Here is a 23,644-nt window from a genome sequence, read left to right on the forward strand (position 1 = left end):
TCTAGAGTTATTTAGCATTGTGCTCTCCCTTGAAGCTACAGATTTATTTACTTATTCTGTTGACAATGCTAAGGAGCCTAAAAGCATCCATTTTACCAATAGAAACGTGAAACAAGATGTGTCGTGGACGGAGTCAATGAAACAGCACTACGTAAACATTTCATTAAGAGCAATTCAAAAGCTAAACAATTCAGATGGCTGAGAGAGAGATGGTTCCGTGATAGCCTAAAAATGTCAAGGACACATTAATTAAACTTCAATGTTACCAACTAAAAAAATGTCTACAAACTTTATTTAAAATGATTAATAAAATAGAACTATATTTACATATATGAATATAAGTACTCTAACAATGATTATAAGCACATACTTTAATAATTATTTAATTTTATTTGCTAAGCAGTTAATCATGATAAATAATTTAGACATTCACAAAATCTAAATTAAGAATGCATTGAAGTATTGAAATGCTATGAATATGCCCTTGATGGCATGCCAGATCTTATCGGTGGCTATGTTAACATGTTTAACTTAATTGGTGGCAATGATTTTGTCCTTATTTACATGTTTAGCTTAATTAATGACTTCATTCGGAATTTAAGTTCAGAAATATATTTTTTTCGAGAAACATCTTATTTAACTTTTTATAAGGCTGAATTAAAGAATGTTTTCAGGCGGTAAGCTACTTTTTGTATCAGGCCGCATTTAGCGCCTTTTTAGCGCTGAAAGTTTTAATGATAAGAAGAAAAAAGTGTATGACTATTTCATGAATACTTATTACGAACTATTAGAGCTCAGATTCCTACCTGGTATAATACTATTTACATTCTTTGAACCTTCCCCTTTTGAATATTATTACCGAGACGTAGGAAATGCACAGGGTAGCATCCGGGTGTTTTCTTTGGTGTTTGTATCAGGAGATATAACGATATAGTAATTAATACATTTGTGTCTGTGTGTGTGTGTGTGTGTGTGAACCAAAAATTGCATCGATTTGTTTTCATTGTTTCACTTTGTTTTTTAAAACAATTAAAAGCCTGACACTTTATGATGCTAGTGACATAACAGTCCAATTACACAACAAACTTATATCCCAAATCTAATGGACTGGACAAAATAAACTATTTGTACTTATTATAAAAATACCTTTGAACACATGCACATAGAAAAGTAAAACATGCATCATTCTCATTCTTTTGAAAGACATGAAATGAATACCAACAAGTTATCTAATATATTCTACGTCAAAATGTTTTGCGCAATAACGGCTGCACAAAAACGCCTTGCTTCGATTTTCTGGGTTATTTCTTCAAAATATATTTTATTTAATAAAAAGATACTAAAACTACATAACATTTTACTGAATAGAGAAGCCAAAACAATATAAAAAATTATTTTGAACATCGATCTTGAAAGGATTGTATTTAGAATGTGCCAGTTAGTGAATAGTTCTACTTTGTCTGCTCTCTACTTCGACAAGTAAGTTATCTTTTTGCTGAAACCAACAGCAAAGGTCACGAGCCGCAGCTTCATTATAAAAACCAAATGTTTCTTATCAGCAATGGGAACAGTTACATAATACTTAGAACAATGCGTCGTTTCATTACATTCTGTGTGCTAGTATTTACCATAGGACTTGCTCTAACTGAAGGTATGTATTTTCAAGTTAAATGTTGAAATGACTTTGTTTAATAAGAACAATATTCAATGTGTTTGTCTGTTTCTCTATTTCTTTCTAAAGCTACATATAGATTTATATATCTATATAGGATTGATATACTCTTAAGACGCACTTTTGATATATATATATATATATATATATATATATATATATATATATATATATATATATATATATTTACTTGCTATATTGTAAGAGCTCAATAAATTTTGGAACAAAAAAACAAAAATATATTTCAAAGGTCTTTGTGGCCAAGTAATATAGCGTTTTTCTGTTAACCGCACAGTATTTAGTTTAAATCTCATATTATATCTGTATCTATTTCTATATCTATGTCCATCTATCTATCTATCTATCTATCTATCTATCTATCTGTTGTTCTGGTCCCATTTCAAAGTTGACCAAACCTTAATGCAGATGTGTATCGTGTGATGTCATTTCAACTCTATTGAGAACCAAACAATTAACTGTATACAAAATGTGTTGAAACAAATAAACAAAAAAAAAAAAAGAAAAGAGACAAAGTCAAGGGAGGCCACCAGTGAATGTGGCAATCGTTTAATTATGTACTGAGTTGCATGCTGCTAGTTTTTGTATGTTAAAGTTAAAAAAAAAAAAAGTAACGTAGCAATTATACATAAAACATTGAACCATAATCTTCAAATACAAAAACAAAACCTAATAAAATACTCAGAATGACACAAAGATAAAGGCATATTTCTTGTTTAATTTGCTAGGACAATACTCTACAAATATTCCTTTTTTAGTGGTATTAGAACATGGAATGGGTAAACAAATGATATGGTATAGTTTGACACGGCAGAGTTTAAGTCATTGATCAACATGCATGACTAGATTGACTTAGCTTAAGACGTTATCTTCTTCTTTTTTTTAAGTAAAGTCTGCATTTTATAAGATACTTATTTTTGGATGAGCACAAAAATTCTTTTTGAATATTATTTTTACAAATAGTTTTACAAATGTTTATAAAATATAAAGGCTTAGTCCTTACAAGCACAATTCTAATAATAAGTAGCTATTAACTCCCTTCGAACTATTATTACATGACTTTTACTTTAAAACAAAACAATACTTTAAATACTAATGCAATTGCAAAATGATCATTGTAAGTGCATTGCGTACTTCTTTTCTATATTTCACGGAGCAGCCTACAATATTTAGTAGTTTAAGACATTTAATTCATTTGGGTTTTAAAAAGTGTTTAGATGAAAAATCGGCAGATTTTATATTTAATTTAAAAAACAATAAATATAGAATTTGCTTTTTGAAAACAAAAAGTTGCCTTTGGACAACCTAGTACATGTGATGATAACATAGCATTCTTTTTTATTTTTTGAGATATTGTCTTTTCCTCTATAGATAGACATTCCCTTCGAGTATTACTACTTACGATTAAAAAAGGGATACTGTTTCAGTTGTAATTTATAAAACTTTTAGTTTAAATAAAATTTTAGAAAGAAACTTGAAATAGGTTGGTGAACACCAAATGATCTAAATTGTGCCGAAGTGCTAAATAACAATAAAATAAACCAGAAAAAAGAAAATAAAATCAAAATATCTTTTTTATGTTCTTGTACATTTGATTGTCTTCTCTTATCTGCCAGCCCTTGACTGCACTGCCAGGTGCAACAGCGATGATTTCTGTCTGATGTCCTGTAGGCTGATAGAAAACTGGAGGAAGACGCGACAAGACTTCTCTGACCCAACCACATGCTACAACAGCTGCAAAGGTGACCAAGCATGTGAAGATATTTGTCGAATTACACTGGAGACAGGGAAATAGAACTCATGTACATGTATTGGTCATAGACAATTAATGACTCGATAGTACAAGAATAAAAATATAAACTATTGTGCATCGTTTTGATTCAAGAAACATTTCTTCCTTTTATAGTGGCATCCCGAAATGGGAATAGCCGCTATTAGTTTTGTGTGGAATGTCTGTCCGTCCGTCCTGTTTAGATCTCAGAAACTAAAAGAGAAAATGAAAATCGCCACATCATATTTTAAATCATTGAAATGTCTGATGTAACGCTACATTTATTTTCCGAAAGTGAATCATTTAATTTTTAAATTTATCTATGCAAAAAGATAAAAAAAATAATTTAAAAAAAAGGCCTACACTACTTTTAAATGAAAAACTTCAGGGGAGGTAAGTTTACTAAAAGGTCACTTCTTCATTTATAGCTCAAGCTTCATTTATGGATTCGCGCATTGATACACCTAAGGTCACAATGAAAAAAAAAATTGAAAAGGTTTTAAAAAAAGGACTAGATATATAACGCCCAGTTTTGACATATCCTCATTATTCACTTGATAGTCTTAATAACACTATATAGAGCCCATATATATATATATATATATATATATATATATATATATATATATATATATATATATATTTATATATTATATATATATATATATTATATAAATTCAATATGATATCGATTGTTATCAGAATTTGGGTTCCGGTACTCAGTGAGGGATTGCCTAGCTCAGTGATGCCCAAAGTCCGGCCCGCGGGCCAAATCCGGCCCGCGAATGGGTTCCATCCGGCCCGCCGAAATGTCGGCACAAAGTGTAGAAAATCCGCTACTTCCCCCTTCCTAAAGAAAAGGTTGAAAAATGTCTCTTTACCTACGTTAGGGGCTTCAATTTTTCTCCGATTGATTGTTATCTTGACCTTTAACATTTGTGCCATTATGAAATTGGACTCTTCATGTAGAATTTACCCCCCCCCCCCAGAAAAAAGTGAAAGGACCTTTACTTTTTGGTAGAACATGATGATAAGCTAATATATTTGAGTTGTAAATAAAGTGTGGCTGTTTTAAAAAAAAGAAACTCATATAAACGGCAGTATAAAATAAATTTGACGTCATTCAAATAAAAAGATTGCTAAACAAAGTCTAGAGATTGGAAGATTAATGTTAATATTTACCAAAAAGAGACAAGAATATGAGTCGTTGGTAAAGCTAGCTACACTGTTGCTCATATTTTTAGTAAAGAAATGAAGCCGTTTTCTGACACATGAAAAAAAAAGATAATAATATCCCATTAATGAATATAAGTACTAGATCCACGGGTTTCTAAAAAAAAAAGTTTCAGGTCAATTTCATTTCGTTTTTATACCTTTCCTTTACCTGGCCCGTGATATCAGTGTCGGAAATTAAAATGGCCCACAGGTCGATTTATGTTGGGCATCACTGGCCTAGCTAATACTAATAAATTCATTATAAATGTACATAGTACACTACACGGTACCAGAAGGCATACTTATCCTGATCATAATATTGGCTTAGATCTAGTAATATAAAGTAGTATAAAATCATAGGAATTCTAATCTTGATCTAGATTCTAGATATAGTCTACATTCTATATTTAGTCTATATTATTGATCTAGTTCTAGATCTTGTCAATATTCTTGATCTAGTTCTAGATCTAGTCTAAATCTAGATTTAGTCTAGGTTTAGGTAGTTCGATAACAATTACAAACTCAAAATACAGTAATAAAACTTGTAAAGGGCTTTAAAAAAAAGTCCAATCGCACTAAAGGTATCATTGTATGACAATGTAAGGGGAGATATTAATTTTTATTTGTGAGGGGAAAAGTCCTATTTTTGGAACCAAAGAGATTTCTAACTCACTACCAGAAATTAAATTAATTTGTGAAGTAGGTCAAAATTATCTTTTTATTCGTGTTGCCAATTTATCTAATCTCGTATCTAGAATGAATCTTCATTATTACTTTTTAGTTTCTCTTTATAACATGTAGATCTAACATTTATTAATTTTGAACGTACGGATAAAGTTAATAATTATTATTTTAAAAATATAAGTGTACGCTTAATAATATATAAGAAGCGCGGTGGCTGTGTGGTAAAGCGCTTGGCCCGGGGGTCCCGGACTCAAATCGTGATGACGACTGGGATTTTTACTTTCGGGATCTCCAGGCCGCCTCTGAGTCTACCCAGCTCTAATGGGTACCTGATATTAGCTGGGGAAAAGTAAAGGCGGTTTTTCGTTCTGTTGGCCACATGACACCCTCGTTAACCTTGGGCCATAGAAACAAATGACCTTTGCATCATCTACCTCATAGAACATTACCATATTTAAAGGAACGTTTTGAACAACAGTGTCTAAGGAAAATAGAAAAAATCTTGGAAGACAACTGCCACCCGCTCCATCAGAACTACGTCAGGTCGTCGCGAAGTGGGTGACTGCTGTCAATCAAAACAATAACAGAGCGATACAAAAACTCGTTCGTACCTAACTCGGTCAAACTATATCACCCCCTATTCGTTGATCAGGGAACATGAAAAGCACCAAGATGCCTGTGTGTAGTCGCTGAATGAACTCTTTAAGTTGTGTCTGTTGTATTTATGTGTATTTTTCTGTTGTGTTGTCTTAATATGAGAAAATAGTCCTTGTAATCACAACAAATTTCGTAAGGATCAATAAAGCAGTCTTAGTCTTAGATCACTAGTTCTGAAAGGGGAACTTTACTTAATGAATATATATATATATATATATATATATATGTGTGTGTGTAAGAAAACAAAAAAAAAAAAACAACAACTTGTAAATTGAAAAAGTACTCATGTTTGATAAAAATTCAATTTGAAAGATTTAAACTTTAAAAGACAAAAATGTATTTTTATTTTAGTGCACAATGATTTTTAACATTTTATTATTTTAAAACATCAAAACATGACTATGACTAGAATATTCCTGGTCCATTAGTGAATTCGATGAGGGCCGCCTCTGGGTTTGTGTGATAACCCAAACTCTCTTTGTAATCTTGTAATTACATAATGTCTTGCAAATTTGTAAAACGATGCAATATATTATTATTACTATAAGTACAGTTTATACGTTCATACAGATATACATTTTAACTAATCTCGTTACTGTAAACGCTTTCGTTTTCATATGTAAACACTTGCGATAGTTTCCATTTCTACCAGTGAATTAAACTCTACACATTATAATAAGGTTTGTTTTCTAGTCAGAAGATTAAAAAGTACTACAGTATTTCACATGGCTATACAAAACTAGCTATGAGCTAAATCTTATGTCACATCCAAATATAACCGTTGTCTGTTATTGTCTAACTTAAGTTCTTTTTTTGGTTGAGTTATTAATGTGACGGATTGACAGATAGACATCAGAAGTAATATACGTTAATGTACCTAGGCTGTTTTATGTACTGAATCAAGAACTTGGACAGCTAACTATTTTTCCTTGGCACAGTCTGTAAAAGAGCGACAGATCAGCAGCAAAAAGCTGGCTAGAAGAAGAAGGAAGAAGAACTTTTAAACAAATATGTATTGTACCTAAGAAAACGTTAATGAATAATAAATTAATCCTCTTTACTTTCTATCTTATTCAACCATAAAACAATTCTTTCTCGCATTCATTAGAACTTCACCATCAAAAATATAATAGCATTGGCAACCTTTAAACAGTCCATCTTAACACTGACATATCGAGGGTCCAACTTAACACTGTCCTATCGAGGGTCCAACTTAACAATGTCCTATCGAGGGTCCTACTTAACACTGTCTTATCGAGGGTCCAACTTAACACTGTCCTATCGAGGGTCCAACTTAACACTGTCCTATCAAGGGTCCAACTTAACACTGTCCTATCAAGGGTCCAACTTAACACTGTCCTATCGAGGGTCCAACTTAACACTGTCCTATCGAGGGTCCAACTTAACGCAGTCCTATCGAGGGTCCAACTTAACTGTTCTATCGAGGGTCCAACTTAACACTGTCCTATCGAGGGTCCAACTTAACACTGTCCTATCGAGGGTCCAACTTAACAATGTCCTATCGAGTGTTCAACTTAACACTGTCCTATCAAGGGTCCAACTTAACACTGTCCTATCAAGGGCCCACTCATACACATACTCTGTATATATTTGCTAAAAAACACACACACTCAAAAGAAATAATTCTATAAACCTTCTTCCAGGTGAAATCAGCAGATGTTTTGGTCAGATCTGCGTTGTACATTATTATTGTCCAGACTGAAGTGTTAGATTAAAACATGTGCATATCTTATCTTTTATGCCTGTTTGTCTCGTTGTGCATGGGGCAAGACCGAAAGGGTGCGGTTCTAGTAAGTGTATAAATAGATGTTTGAAATGATTCACTCTTGGTAAATTAAACGACATTGACCGATTGAAACAATAAAGAATTGTCGAAGATGAAAGTTTTAGGAGCCATATTTGTATTCCTCTTGAGCATGTGCCTAGCTATAGGTAAATTTTCTTTTCATATAATTTTCATATAATTAGCAAGCAAAAGAAAAAAAAATATTAAAAAAAAACAACAAAGTTTATAAAAAGGAAAAGAACCGCAAATCGCTGCCATTTAGATCAGGGTTTAACTACCTTTTTGCTATATAAAACAATGTATTTATTACTAATAATTGGTTAATGATTTGATTAATTCATGTTTTTTTTTCATCAACTATTGATATTTACGCAAAATTTAAACTTTATCCGACATTGGGAGAAAAAAAATTGGCAAAACGTAATAATGGGAATAAAACCGTATATACATTCACATCTCTCAGTAAGTGGCATTTATTTCCCCTATTAATTGCCACTGAAATAATTAATTACCACAAAAATTGATTACTTTACATCATCTGCCCCATATACCACTAAGTCTTCAATGGGGAACTTTACTTACTTTATTAATTATTTAGTAGGTTGGTTTTTTATTGGTTCACATATTTGTCAGATACAGTGAATAATGAAGCCAAAGTTTCCACTTGATCTGAGTAAGGGAAGTGGGAGAATTAGCACGTACACAATGTACACAATGTAGACCAGACAGACAGGCAGACAGACAGACAGGCAGAATGAGAGAGTTTTGTAAAAAGCATTTGTTCTTTTATAAACAAGCGACATTGTCTCATTAAAATCTAAAATGGAAATACCAGCTCTAAACATTGACTGACAAGAAAAAAAAACAGCTTCACATTAGACCTCCAGCGCAGTTTGGCGCACATGGCCGCGAGCCTTTTTTTCACAGAGGTCGAGACATGCAGCCTCAACAGCCTCTTTTCAACTAGCACGTTCGAATTTTAGTTCTTCTAAGAAGGTGCGACGCCTTGTTTTTGCCTCCCTCTTTTCACGGTTCATGTTTGGCTGTCTTTGGGGAAGGTCTTTCATTTGGATATATTCTGAGAATGTCATACGAGGTTCGGTCACCACTAAATTTAGGAGTGGTATAGGATTTCTTTATTAAGACATTGCCTATAAGTAACTTTACTGTTTCAAAGTCTGGCAAGAGTATATCGTCGTGAGGACACCGCTAATATTTAGGAAGTGGATCTTAGTCTTCAGGTTGTTTTTTTTTTAGTTTTTCTAAATCGGCCGTAGTTTTCGAACGTAAGCTTCTGCTTAGCATACCACAGTGTAGCATTCCGGATAAAATATTCTCAAATTTTAATTCAATCTAATTTAGTATAAAAATATTTCTTTTAGTCTGAATGAATACTAGATCTACTTTTGTTTGAGACATATGTATCTCTATATAAAGAATAAATAGTAATTTCGAAGCCTGGTTAATTCTATTTAAATTATTTAGTGTTATGTTGATGGGGAATCTTTAATTCAATATAAATTATTTAATGTTAGGTTAATGGGGCGTGATGGCAGAGCAGTAAAGCGCCTGACTCCTGAACAAATAGTCTTGGTTTTGTATCCTGCTGAAGACTGCAGTTTAAACTTAGGGATTTTTAGGACACCCTTGAATCCACCCAACTTACATTGGGTCAGTGTTGATCTAGAATAAAAGTTTAGATCTAACATTTACGCTTCAATCTAGCCTAAACACTTTCTCTGCTAGCCAAGGGGGATGTGAGCTTTGTACAATTTGTGCATGATTTTTCTGGAAAGGTCAAGGATAACGAAAGAAAATCGATTACTCCTAATCTATCTATCTATCTATCTATCTATCTATCTATCTATCTATCTATCTATCTATCTATCTATCTATCTATCTATCTATCTATCTATCTATCTATCTATCTATCTATCTATCTGTCTGTCTATCTATCTATCTATCTATCTATCTATCTATCTATCTATCTATCTATCTATCTATCTATCTATCTATCTATCTATCTATCTATCTATCTATCTATCTATCTATCTGTCAGTCTGTCTGTCAGTCTATCTATCTATCTATCTATCTATCTATCTATCTATCTATCTATCTCTCTTTCTATATATATATAGATATATATATATATATCTGTAGTGGAAGTATTAGCCTTAACTGCTTAATGTTTGTACTATACAGGCACCAAGGAGAAAAAGTCCTTAGACTACAGCCTACTGCAATGCCCTCCAGATGAACCTTGCCAAGTTGTACATTACCACCTGCCAAAGAGGCAACTGACGTTACAAGCAATCTGTACAGCTTCTTGTCCGCTCCTGGATTTTGTTTGCCTCAGCACTTGCGCTAGAATACCCGGTTAAGTCTGGGGTGTACACAATAAAAAGTATCTGCATAAATGTACATTCATCATCACTTTGTATGGTTCAAATAAACAATGTTATTTAAAACTTTTGGTTAGTTCAAGTTTTTATTCTTAGGTTCTTAGGTGCTGGGCCTGAGAGTTTCGGACGTTCATTCGGGAAGGATAAGTTTTACATCGTTACCAGAAATCGTCAGCAGGTCGACAGGGGGATGGTGTAGGGTTCGAACCTGAGACCTTTATGACGACAGAACATAGAAGTATCCTTGGGCGCCTCTGAGTCCAACCAGCTCAAAAGGGTATCTGACATTAGTAAGGTAAAGGTAAAGGCGGTTGGTCATTGTGCTGGCCACATGACATCCTCGTAACATTCTATAGACTAGCTGGCGTTTTCATTCAAAGTAGCAAATGGCTTCCCATTTGTCCACTTCCCCCAGTCATTCTATAATATGAATAGATCCCCTTCAGGCAAAATAGATGTCTTATCTAGGAAGATTAAAATGTGTAGGACTTATCTTCTCTTTCAAAGTCACGTCTATAATAATAATATAATATAACAGAATATGATTTAAAATATAATTTAATACAACAAAAGGAAATATAAAATAAACTTTAAGACATCTTAAAATTAAAAAAAATATATGTTTTTCTCAATAATAAAGTATATTTAAATTTATCCAAAAAATCTTTAGGGTATTGATTTATTTGTTTAAACTACTCATGCATATGATAAAAATTATTACAATACTATACTTAAGTCACACTTTCAGAATGGATATTCATATGAAATCAATTCTCGAAAGCAGCACAAGCAATTTTCCTAGAAATTTGACAGTTTAAACAGCATTTGTTTTTTATAGAATAACTCAAACAGCTGTTTATATAGTTCTATCTCGTGACTATTGAGATTCTTATTTAGATACAACTTTTTTCAACATTACGTCTTTTGCTCAATGTCAATTGGCCAAATGAGCGTTGTGAAATATGGCTTATATTTCAGACATAACAATGATAAAGGAACTAACCACATCCAACAAAATTATACCTTTCAAGATCTGATCACGTGAATTTTTTTTTTTATTGCAAATCTAGCTTTGATCACACATCAGTATTTATTTTCAAATTTCATATAATAAAATATGAAACATCTTACATAACAACAATTTAACTTTGCATAAATACTTTGACATACGTACTTCAACATTTCACACTTTGCCCAAGAGCAGTGCTGCTGGTTCTAATTATTTTATAGGATGATTAGGCATTTTAAAGAATGTCAGATTTCGTTCTCTATACTATAAACACTTTATACTTTAAATTTAAACATGCGTGTATCATACATGGTTAACGCCGGAAGTGGTAATTGTTCTAAGCTCACCATTACCTATAAAATGCTTCCTATGGCACGCGTCTCAAAGAGCCTCTGACAACCAGTCCAACTCCTGGCTTTCTGAGCCCGGCGGTACAGTTATCGCCCACAGGAGAAGAGGCAAAGTCAGGCAACTGGCGCCTAAACCAGTAAGTTTCGGGCATGAGGGGCTCGTTACCTTTCGTTGGCGGGAGGTTTGGATAAGGAAGTAAATTATCTTTAACTTTGAAGGAACATCCGAAACATGTAAAACATTTTATAGGAAAAAACCTTTTTTACAACGCCAAATGAATCTTTGAAACATTATGACTTTGACAATCAAAACAAAATCATGTCTTGAATATCCCTTGCGAATAGGTGGATCCGACAGGGATCCAACTTCGACGGGGCCGCCTTGTTGTTTTTTTTTTTTTTTTATTTTAGGGCCTTCTAGTTGTGGGAAAGACACTTAACAAACATATCGGTCTATAATGTCAAATTTTATCAAGATTGGTCAAACGGTTTTTAATTTCTATTCGGGACATACATACATACATACATACATACATACATACATACATACATACATACATACATACATACATACATACGCCTTACTTTCTGCTTTATAGTATAGTATAGATAGAGCGGATCAAAAATAGACGTGGGTACGGGAACTTTGAACGTATTTACAATGGAAAAGTCTTGGACAGAAAGAAAATCCATTGAACCTAATCATGAATTTGATATGAATGTATTGTTTACAATTCTAAAATAGTTAAAACATTGTTTGTATCTGAGGTTCTGCTCTTGTATTGATGTCATATTCATAAAGAGAAAACAACATTCGTTTGAGTTCGTGGGACACGCACCTTCTGTTTATCTTTGACTCAATAGACTATTAGTGAAGTGTTGTCTTTTATGTTAACAAAAATATCTCCATTGATTGAAACTTTCTAGTAGCCTTATTATTAGACAGTAGTCTTTGTCTGGGGGTTGTGAGTTGGATAGTCAGTTAGTACATTGTTTAGTACTTGGGTTAGTTTGTTTGTTGCTTATTGAGCTGGTTGGTTTGTTGGTTAGTTAGTCTTGTTATACCGTGCTTAGTAAGTGGTTACACTGGTTAGATAGTCATCGTCAACCTTGCTTAGTAAGTTAGTGAGTCGTTTTATTCCTTGCTTAGTAAGTTGGTTAGTGAGTCGTTGTATTCCTTGCTTAATAAGCCGGTGATCTGGTTAGTTACTCATTAAGTGAGATGGTTGGTTAGTTAGGTTGTTAATACGTTGCTTATTAAGCTAGGTAATGAGCCAGTTAGTTACTTTGTTAGGTTCTACAAGACAGTGGTGTAGCTAGGGTAGTGGGAGGAGGGAGGGAGAATTTGAAAATCCTCCCGGGCCCCCACTGAAGAGGGGCCCCAAATGAGTGTTTTGTGTACATTAAAACTTAAATATTACGCAAAAATCAAGCCCCCCCGCCGGGCCCCCAAACGATGGAAAAATCCTAGCTACGCCCCTGCTGCAAGGTTGTTATTACCGGAAGTGGTGATGGATAGAAGCACTTCACTACCAACAAAATGCTTCCTAACAGCATGCTAGTCAAAACTTCTCTGACAACCTGTCCAACTCTTGGCCTTCATGTCTGTCGGAACTGTTTTCACTAACAGAAGGAACGAAGGCAGGTAATTGGGGCCTAAACCATTAAGTTTCTGGCAGGAGGGGCTCGTTAGCCATAACTGGCTATCCGCCTCTGATAGATGGACTTAACTAAAAACTGGTATAGATACTATATTTAAATTGTTTAAAACGCATTGTTTCAATAAGATATAAAACTATGCAGACAAATATTGATGAACTAGAAAAGTTATACACATTTCTCTAATTCTGTTATCTATCTAGAAATGTAAGTTGGCTCTTATCTAAAGCCTTTCCCTTGTCTAGTTAGGTATAAAAACAACTTTTCTATTTAATGTTCGATGTAATTCAAACAGTGACATTGACTGGTTATTAAAATGTACAAACTTATTTCCACAGTGTTACTGCTAGCCTGTGTGGCTTCAATGACCTTGGGAGGTAAGTGTAAATTTATCTTTCTTTGTATTATTTTAATACCTCTTCTGGTATCAATCGAATGTCTGTTGTGTATTAATCAAATATCTTTCTTCACACTAAGGTTGTTCTTGCGTATGTCTACTAGATCTATTGAGTAATACCACCACAAACACGTAGTCTCATGAATGAACTCTATTTTATCAGACACAAAATTTATTACGTATAACAATTCACAATATATTGGCAAGTCCGGCCATCAATGAATACAAGCTTCATCTCACAAAATCCATTATACAAATCAATGAAATATAGCAAAAGCACAACTGGTAATACTTATTAAACAAACTGCATTCAACATCCATACGCTTCAAGAACATGATGACTACTGACTTCTAACCAAGTGGTCAACTCTAAAAGCGAGACTTTTTACCCATAATTCCAAGTAGATCCTTGCTCCCCACGTGAAACACAATAAATTAATGTACTCCGTGATTCCCAACTATAGTCCTATTTTGTTATCTGAACACAAAGAAAATTGGTTTTATAAAAATAGTCCTTGTTTTAATGTCTTGGCGGTGTTGATACTCAGTCCAAACAGTGTAGATTTATCAATTTCTCAATGCAGAAATAGCATAACAAATTTTTCTTTTAATAGAACTGAATATAATTTCTATTAACAAATGTACACAGCTTTCAACTTCAATGTAGATGTGTGTAGAAACACAAATTGAGTAAGGATTATTTCAACAAAATCAGCTCACTCTAAACGTACAGGTGTGTCACTTGTCACGCGACTCATCTCCCACACATCCCTAGTTCTAACCTCGACTACGAAAGACCTCCTCGTGTTTTCGTCAGAACCTATTCAGCCTACACAATCAACAAAATCCACCCGCCTTTACTCAGGGTTACATCAGAAACATGCGAACTCACTGCATAACAGAGGGTAAAAAGAGTGAAGACATATAGGACTGCTGATTCCTCAAAGGAACAGTCAAGACATATAGGACTGCTGATTCCCCAAAGGAACAGTCAAGACATATAGGACTGCTGATTCCCCAAAGGAACAGTCAAGACATATAGGACTGCTGATTCCCCAAAGGAACAGTCAAGACATATAGGACTGCTGATTCCCCAAAGGAACAGTCAAGACATATAGGACTGCTGATTCCCCAAAGGAACAGTCAAGACATATAGGACTGCTGATTCCCCAAAGGAACAGTCAAGACATATAGGACTGTTGATTCCCGAAAGGAAAAGTCAAGACATATAGGACTGCTGATTCCCCAAAGGAACAGTCAAGACATATAGGACTGTTTATTCCCGAAAGGAAAAGTCAAGACATATAGGACTGCTGATTCCCAAAGGAACAGTCAAGACATATAGGACTGTTGATTCCCGAAAGGAAAAGTCAAGACATATAGGACTGCTGATTCCCCAAAGGAACAGTCAAGACATATAGGACTGTTGATTCCCGAAAGGAAAAGTCAAGACATATAGGACTGTTGATTCCCCAAAGGAAAAGTCAAGACCTATAGGACTGTTGATTCCCCAAAGGAAAAGTCAAGACATATAGGACTGTTGATTCCCGAAAGGAAAAGTCAAGACATATAGGACTGTTGATTCCCCAAAGGAAAAGTCAAGGCATATGGGACTGCTGATTCCCCAAAGGAAAAGTCAAGACATATAGGACTGTTGATTCCCCAAAGGAAAAGTCAAGACATATAGGACTGTTGATTCCCCAAAGGAAAAGTCAAGGCATATAGGACTGCTGATTCCCCAAAGGAAAATAGAGCACAAAGACAAGCTTGTTTCTCAACGTTACATATTCAAGAAGTAAAAGAGTGAAGAAATTCAGTACTAATACACACAAGGAATGTTGTAATTCATTAAGCAAAGTTCCACTGGTGTCTTCCTCTACTCGGCCTACTGTATATCAGAAATATCTGCACCAACAAGATGAAGTCAACGATGAAACTTTGAGCCCTGCAAGATAAAAACCAAAGATCGCTTGTCATTTTTTTTTCTGTTGATTTAATTTGTTATTAACTGATTGTGTAAACAGGGAACTCATGCACGAAACTAAATTAAGGTTACAAGTCAGAGCTATGACGTCGCCAGTGTCACAAGGTGCGGTTAGTTCATGAATTTATATTTCTTTGTTTCCCTTTAATGTTGTTTATTTGTCAGGACGGTGTTTTTGTTTCCTTACAAAATAAATGAAACTAGAAATTCTCGTTGTGTTTTTGTACTGAAGGCCTTAGATATGTTATACATGTGACCTATTTAATAGTAATACATTTCATTATAATTTACATAAATGACTTACCAAATTGCATTAGTTCAGGAACAAAAGTCACAATATTTGCAGACGATTGGTCCGTAGGAAATGAGAAATGTGCACATCTTCGATCAGAAGGAGGAGCTATATATGATATGTATAGAACAATAAAAAGAACAAAGATAAAAAAATTTTACAAAGAGAATTAGATGAATTACAGAAATGGGAATCAAATTGGAGCATGTCTTTCCACCCAAAAAAATGTCAGTTATTAAGAGTAAAAAAAAAAAATTCAATTAAAACTAATTAATTCCACTTATCTTATTCATGGCAAACCAGTAACACAGACTAAAAACGCAAAATGCCTAGGTGTTATAATAAATGAAAAATTCTCATGGAATCCACATATTGATGAAACTATAAAAAAATCAAAGAAGGCATTAGGGTTTATTAAAAGAAATTTCTAGAAAATCAAATAAGAACATAAAACTAAAATGTTATTTAACCTTGGTTAGGCCAACAATAGAATATGCATCCTCTGTTTGGGACCCCTCATCTCAAGAAAACATCAAGAAACTGGAACAGACACAAAATAGAGCAGTGAGATTCATAACAAACGAATATTCACATTTGACTAGAGTAACACCTTTAGTAAAATCACTAAATTTAGAAAGCCTTTAGGATAGAAGACTCAAAAGTAAAGTGGCAATTATACATAATCTTCAAATACAAAAACAAAATGTAATAAAATACTCAGAAAGACACAAAGATAAAGGCACATTCCTCGTTCCATATGCTAGGACAAATTTGTACAAATGCTCCTTCTTCCTTAGTGCTTAAAGAATTGGAATGGGTTGCCTGAGCTAGCCAGGAAAACCAGTGACTTGGAAGAATTTAGGTCATTGGTTAATATTTATGACTATATGCATGACGCGTAGGACGTAATCATCTTCCTTTTTGAAGTTAAATCTGTATTATATAAGTTAATAAAACAAAACAACTCTCCTTAAAATGTTTTTCTTTTTGATCTTTGCATTTCTCCCAAAGAAGCTACCCCCACCTGAACATGTCAGAATAGTATTTATTCTTCATTTGGAGGACACAGATATTCATCTAACAATCCTGCTATCTCTTTAGATGCAACTACTTTGTAGATAAAAATACTATTTATCATTCATTAGAGGACAATCTCAATCTCCAAAAGTATTTCTTTTTGTTTAGGAAAGATGCTAAGGGGTTAGGATAGATAGGAGCATTGCAGAGAAAAGTGCTAAGAGAGAGAGAGAGATAGAGAGAGAGAGAGAGAGAGAGAGAGAGAGGGGATATATATATAGAGAGAGAGGAAAATGAAATCAAGTATAGTTATTTTTATTTTGCATTGCTCCAATGTCAATAAAGGGGGCTAATCCATTCCAACTTAAATCTACAGCTAACAATTATATCAGTTATGTCCCACTAGTTAAGCCACTTTCCCATTCTACTGAACAAGAGAGCTGCTCTAGAAATGTACATTTCAAATGAAAATTGTAGCTTTCTGTATTAACCCTTTTTTTTCTTTATTTCCATCGAGCCAGATAGCAGAAGACACAAACTTAGACGCTATGAGGACGCATGTTTCTTCCAATGTCTCAGTGACCCAGATTTGAACTGCCACGATAAATGCATGGGCTGGCTAATTGTACGACAGTTTAACTTTCCTTACGACCCAATATGCACCCCCAAGTGTGGCGATGATGACGACTGCAACATCTCCTGTCGTAACCTTGACCTGGGCAGATAAGCTTTGAAGTTGACTACCAAAAAGAAATAATATAATTACACAAATGAACCATTTGAAGAGACAGCCAATGTAGAGCACATATAAATCGAAGTAGAGAGTAATTGACATTAAAAATGATGAAAAATGATCAAAACATTGATATGTTTTTGTATTATTTTTTAAAAAATTGATTTGTTTATAAAATTAATATTTGTATTTGTTTTTATTTACCTTTTGGTTTGAAAGGTCTATGTTCATTTCAAACATACAGAAAGATTGAAACTATACAAGAAAGGGACAAGTGAAACACTTTACATACAGATTCAATGATGAGACAATTTAAACAAATAAGAGGAAGATTGGGAGAGGATTTGGGAATTAAAAAAAAAACAATGTCAAGGACGTGAAACTGAAAGTAAACTCAAAAATAAATTACGCGATTTTTACTTGAAATTTGATTCCGCATTGAAAGAAAGTGCCTAGTGCAAACTATTAGATCCATATTTGTGTCTTTAAAATACATACCTTACTAATTTCCTCATTCTTTTATCTGACCGCACCAATGTCTCTATGGATTGTATTCCACTCTTCATGTTGGTTTCACCTTATAATCATGTCAGACGTGGTCTAAGAATGTCTAGTAATTATTTAATGAACCTTGATGATTGTGAAGGACTCAAGACCTGTCAGTGTCTTCAGTCGTGTACATTTGAGTCATTTCAATATTGATAACAATAATGTTTGCTTCATTACTCTAATAGACATTCGGCGGACAGCACTTGTGACAAAGTATGTAGGTCAAACCTGGGTCTCCCAATGCCACTCTTTCCCCTTCCATAATCTTATAACTCGAGGACAATGTTGTTTTTTTTAAATTTGTTGTTTTGAGATAAATTCAACTGTCAAGTACTTGGACATTCTACAAGCGTCTCTCAAAGAAAGGATAGCTTTTTGTATTTATAACTATTTTATTTCTACAACTGCAATATGTACATGTTGATACATTGTCTGGCTGCTTGTTCGTTTGTAACGCGCCCTGGACTGTCGACTGAATAATCCCAAGTTCGAACCCTACCCGCCGACCAGAGCTGTATTTACTACAGCCAACCTTAACCTTTTGAATAGAGCACCATTTGCTCGAAAACGGTTCTAATGATATTTTCAAACAATTTGAAGAAAGAGCAAAACAAAAAAACATTATGTTGATGACTAAAGCCTCATATCTCAAGTAGCTTAAGGCCTTATCAAGCCTACATCCGGTTCTGCGCAATTATTTCTCACTAGAATTATATTGATAAAACTTTCCTTAAAATCAACAAAAGTTTATTTTGTTTGCATTAAGCAGCGCCAAAATCCTAACAAGATTTACCTTTCATAACCTCATAAATGACAATAGTATTTTAGTACATGATATGACGTATACTGTGGAGGTGTCTTTTTTATGTAGTAACAAACTTTTGGTTATTAGATTATTATCCTCAGAAAAATACATACATATTTGAAATGTGTGCAGTGATGCGAGTGAAACGCTACATTAACTTTAAACATGTTGCACTGGCATAGCAATGTTTCTAAATTTTGATTAGAAAATTACATTTTATTGATTCTAATTTATATACGTTTTTAAATTATAAAAATACTACAACAAATTAAACAGAAAATATAATCGTCCTTCTCTTTAATAAGCATTATATTTGAAAGAAATATAAGAGATTTACGTCTTTCTTTCATCTCTAAAATATTGATTATAACTTGATTTAACTTCATCCATAGGACTTGAGCAACTATAGTGGTAGAGTTTGGGATTTTATTTCTGGAAAGAGGACAAAATCTTAAGTAGCTAAACGCACCACACTGTGACCTAAATGATTAGTCACATCTAACTAAAAAAATACAACAAATTGTTAACTGCCAATACAATAACAAGGCAAGTCCTAACCTGGAACCCACAAGGAAAGAGGAAGATGAATACAAGCCGCCGTGATTTGGAAGCAGATGTCAAGCAGATGGGCAAGACATGGGAACAGTTGGAGAGACTAGTCCAGAACCGAGACGCATGGAGGAAGCTTGTTGGTGGCCTATGCCACAGAAGAGACCACAGGCAGATATATCTGCAAATGAAACTGTTTTATTTTCTTCTGCTCTTATCTCAGCGGTCCTATTTTTTCGATTCTCAAGTGAATGGAGCTCCTAGAGTTGCATCAGTGGCTTTCTCTTTGGAAACAAGTAGCTGCTGGGCGTTCTTCTTTATGCCAGCGAGAGTAAGATGATACGGGAGGTTCATGTATGAGCTGTAAACTGTGAATACACTCTAAACTTGCTGTAAGAATATAAAGAATGCCTTTTGTCATGCTGTCATCCCTCTATTCAAAAAGGATGCTTCGTACGTTCATTGTAGTAGAATTGTACTAAAATAAATCAGTAAAGTAAACACATAACCTTCCGCCCTCTCAAACTCATGTACTTACTTCTAATGAACCACTAACAGCCCTGAATTACAAATATATGCGTTCTAGAACTTACCTATTGTAGAGCTTTTATACAACACTCTATACTTAGGCCTCTTTTTCTTTTTTTTCTTTCTTTTTCTCCCTTGTACACAAAAGAAACAGGTCAGCGAAGGGTCAAAGACCATTAAGTCTCAGTCGATTTTCTCAGTAATTGGACTAAGCTGGACACTCACAAAGTAAGCATACACCTCATCTGATGGCTTGAATTAGCACTTAAAAAAAAAAGTTATTATTGATGTGTCCTAGTTTCAGTACGAGGCGCTCACTAAAGTGTTTGATTAGGAGAATTAGCCCCGACTGATTCCCATCCCACATAATCGTCTTCCTTCTTTGTACAGTAAGTTAGCAGTTCCCTCAGCTGATTAAAGAACATTTTATTTGCTGCGTACTTCTGTTCTTTTTGTATACGATTTAAAGTGACCTATTGTACTTATTATATTATTATAAGGTCGTCTGGAATAAATGTCCAGATCTCTTACTCTACCATTTAATACATATGTATATTTTTACTATGACAAAAAAAATAATACCAATATTTAGTTTTAGTAGATCTTAGAAACATTCTATTAAAGACATGAAAAATAATGACCACATTTAGGTCGAGTAGAAGTTATCTTTTTATGTGAATAGATATCTAGAGCTAATACTAAAATGTCTTTGATAAAAGATCACTCAAAGACTTGTGTACAGTCAAGTAGTTCGTTATAGTCAGACTCCCAAAGTTTATAATTGTATAAATTATTGAGTTCTATTCACAGAGTTATGCTTAGGCTTTCTCTAGAAACTAACCTTTATATTTTGTTATAGTAAGAATTTATGGTAAATCTATGTACATATATATCTATATCTCTTTATCTCTATCTATCTATCTATTTATCTATCTATCTATGTATCTATCTATCTATCTATGTATCTATCTATCTATCTATCTATTTATCTCTCTCTCTCTCTCTCTCTCTATATATATATATATATATATATATATATATATATATATATATATATATATATATATATATAAATGTATACATATATATATATAGATATTCATTTTACGAGTCTAGTTTAGATGCCTGATTGGATCGGAAAAATAAATTTTCTTAAATCTCTTGAACATAATCACTACTTTTGTTAAGAGTGCGTGAAGTTTTTCGTATTTTAAGAAATTAATTTAAAAAAAAATAATAAAAAAAAAAAACTACATTTTTTTTTCTGATTGTTCACAACATGACACTCGTCTGACGCCTTGTCCAAATGATGACGTAATAAAATGTTCACAAATCAAGACATGAACGTTCTATTTAATGCTTGGTTTTGTTTTTTACCGTCAGTTTGAATTCCATATTTGTAGTCTAGCCAGAGCTTAGTGACCTACTAGTATATATATATAATATATATATAGTATAAATTTCATTTCGAAAACTATATTGAGCTATTACATTTAAGTGGAAATGATTTAAAAAAAAATAGAAAAAAAGAGACATTTCTAAAGTCATTTTTGTCATGTCGACATTTTCCCTTCATTCATCTGTTCAATTTGTAACTTTCTTCAGATCCAGTTACAAAAATAACATATTTTGAATTTGTTGAAAGAATCATACTTCTCGTTTTGTTTCTAAAAATTCTTAAAGATTATATTTCAATGTGCAATTTTGATTCTACTATAACAAATCTGCGATAACATTGATTTCGCTAAGAGATCGAGTGATATTGCAAAAGTAGTCTCAAATAAATCCAAATTAGTATTTAGTAAACTTGTCGGATGTATTTAGATTCTGTAAACTTGTCGGATGTATTTAGATGCTGTAAACTTGTCACTTGTCGGATGTATTTAGATTCTGTAAACTTGTCGGATGTATTTAGATGCTGTAAACTTGTCGGATGTATTTAGATGCTATATACCTTTGCGGATGTATTTAAATGCTGTATACCTTTGCGGATGTATTTAGATGCTGTATACCTTTGCGGATGCATTTAGATGCTGTATACCTTTGCGGATGTATTTAGATGCTGTATACCTTTGCGGATGTATTTAGATGCTGTATACATCTGCGGGTATGTTTAGATGTTGATTCGATACACTTTCAAACAATGACATGCTCAGAATTAAATGTAAAAGGACTAGGTCCACGGCAATTGGACAATGTCTACGACGTCACTACTGAACGGGAACAGTCTGGTCACTAATCACCAATGAGATGTCCATGTTCTACTTGACTATGCTTCAAAGCTATAAACATTCTCGATTAAACTGTCATATCATTTGTGTCGCGTTTACAGTTTGGACTCTGAATGTACAAACATTCCTAATGATAATAATGGCCTCTTATTGTCTTATGTAATTCCATTTGTGAGTCCAACTTAAGTGTAAGTTTCTGTTTGACCTTACATATATATGCCTACGTAAGTATGTCTAAAGGTCAAGATTCGCCATCTTATCTGCCATCTTGTTCTTTGGTAATTTGGTTGCATGCGCTTTTTGAACGAGACTACTGAAGGTCACTCACATAGGCCGCGGGAACACATTTGAGACCAAATGAAAGTTCACTGCCGAGGACAGACGCAGACGAAGAATGAGAAATCTTATTCGACCACCGACGGACAATGGTTATGCTTGCCCTGGATGTTACAAATATGTAGGTCACAGCTGTGGCTGCGTTGCCAAGGAAAATACTGCATTCCTCATTAATCTTCAGACTTGAAGACAAGCCTTATTATTATTATTATTATTATGTTAGAAATAAACGAGTAGTCATTCTCTGGCGCTGCCAGGGTCGAGTTTCGCTAAAGAGAAACAAAATTCATCGTAGTCCCTTTAACAGTTTCCACTGAGGAATTTTCTGGTGATGTGGCAGGTCTGCAGCAGTACCGCCCTCTGACAGGCAACGAAGATGTTCCTAGGAATGTTAAGGGCCTTGAAGGTGTCTGTGAGGTCAGTTGTTATTATCCCCTCGGTTGATATAACAATGGGGTATATTGTTATTTTGAACAATTTCCATAGACGCTTAATCTCCAAGCCTAGGTTCCCATATTTTCTTTGTTTTTCTATCTCAGTTTTTCTTAAATTATGAGACAGTGGTACGGCGATATCGATAATGGTAGCGGTTTTTTCTTTTTTTATCGATGAACAGCAGATCCGGGCGATTGAAATCTACCGTTTTGTCGGTCAGAATAGGCCTATCCCAGTACAGCAGATGTTCAGTAGACTCGAGAACCTCTTGTGGAGAGTATTTATAATAAGGGGGAGTGTCCTTACCGATCAATTTGTATGTCAAAGCCAGGTGTTGGTGTATTAACTTTGCAACTTGGTTATGGCGACCCAGGTAGGCTGATTCTGATAGGGCTGGACATCCTGTCATAATGTGTTCAATCGACTCGCCCACATTTCCACATTTTCGGCATTTGTCGACAACATTGAGTTTCAGGATATGCTTCTCGTAATTTTTTGTCTTGATTACTCTGTCCTGTATTGCTGTAACAAAGCCTTCTGTTTC

General features: G+C 34.0%; 2 long non-coding RNA genes across 2 annotated transcripts; one reads left to right on the plus strand and one right to left on the minus strand.

Annotated features, from left to right (window-relative positions):
• Positions 1-6,034: 6,034 nt before the first annotated feature.
• LOC129927896 (uncharacterized) lies at positions 6,035-7,744 on the minus strand. The gene is made up of 3 exons (XR_008779548.1): positions 7,672-7,744; positions 6,895-6,992; positions 6,035-6,108 (listed from the first exon to the last, which is right to left on the minus strand). It is a non-coding gene; the product is annotated as an uncharacterized LOC129927896 (long non-coding RNA).
• Positions 7,745-7,748: 4 nt separating this feature from the next.
• On the plus strand, positions 7,749-10,295 carry LOC106079599 (uncharacterized). Its single transcript, XR_001220038.2, has 2 exons — positions 7,749-7,970; positions 10,027-10,295. It is a non-coding gene; the product is annotated as an uncharacterized LOC106079599 (long non-coding RNA).
• The last annotated feature ends 13,349 nt before the right edge of the window (positions 10,296-23,644 follow it).

Source organism: Biomphalaria glabrata, chromosome 8 (genome assembly GCF_947242115.1).
Source record: "Biomphalaria glabrata chromosome 8, xgBioGlab47.1, whole genome shotgun sequence".
NCBI lineage: Eukaryota > Metazoa > Mollusca > Gastropoda > Planorbidae > Biomphalaria > Biomphalaria glabrata.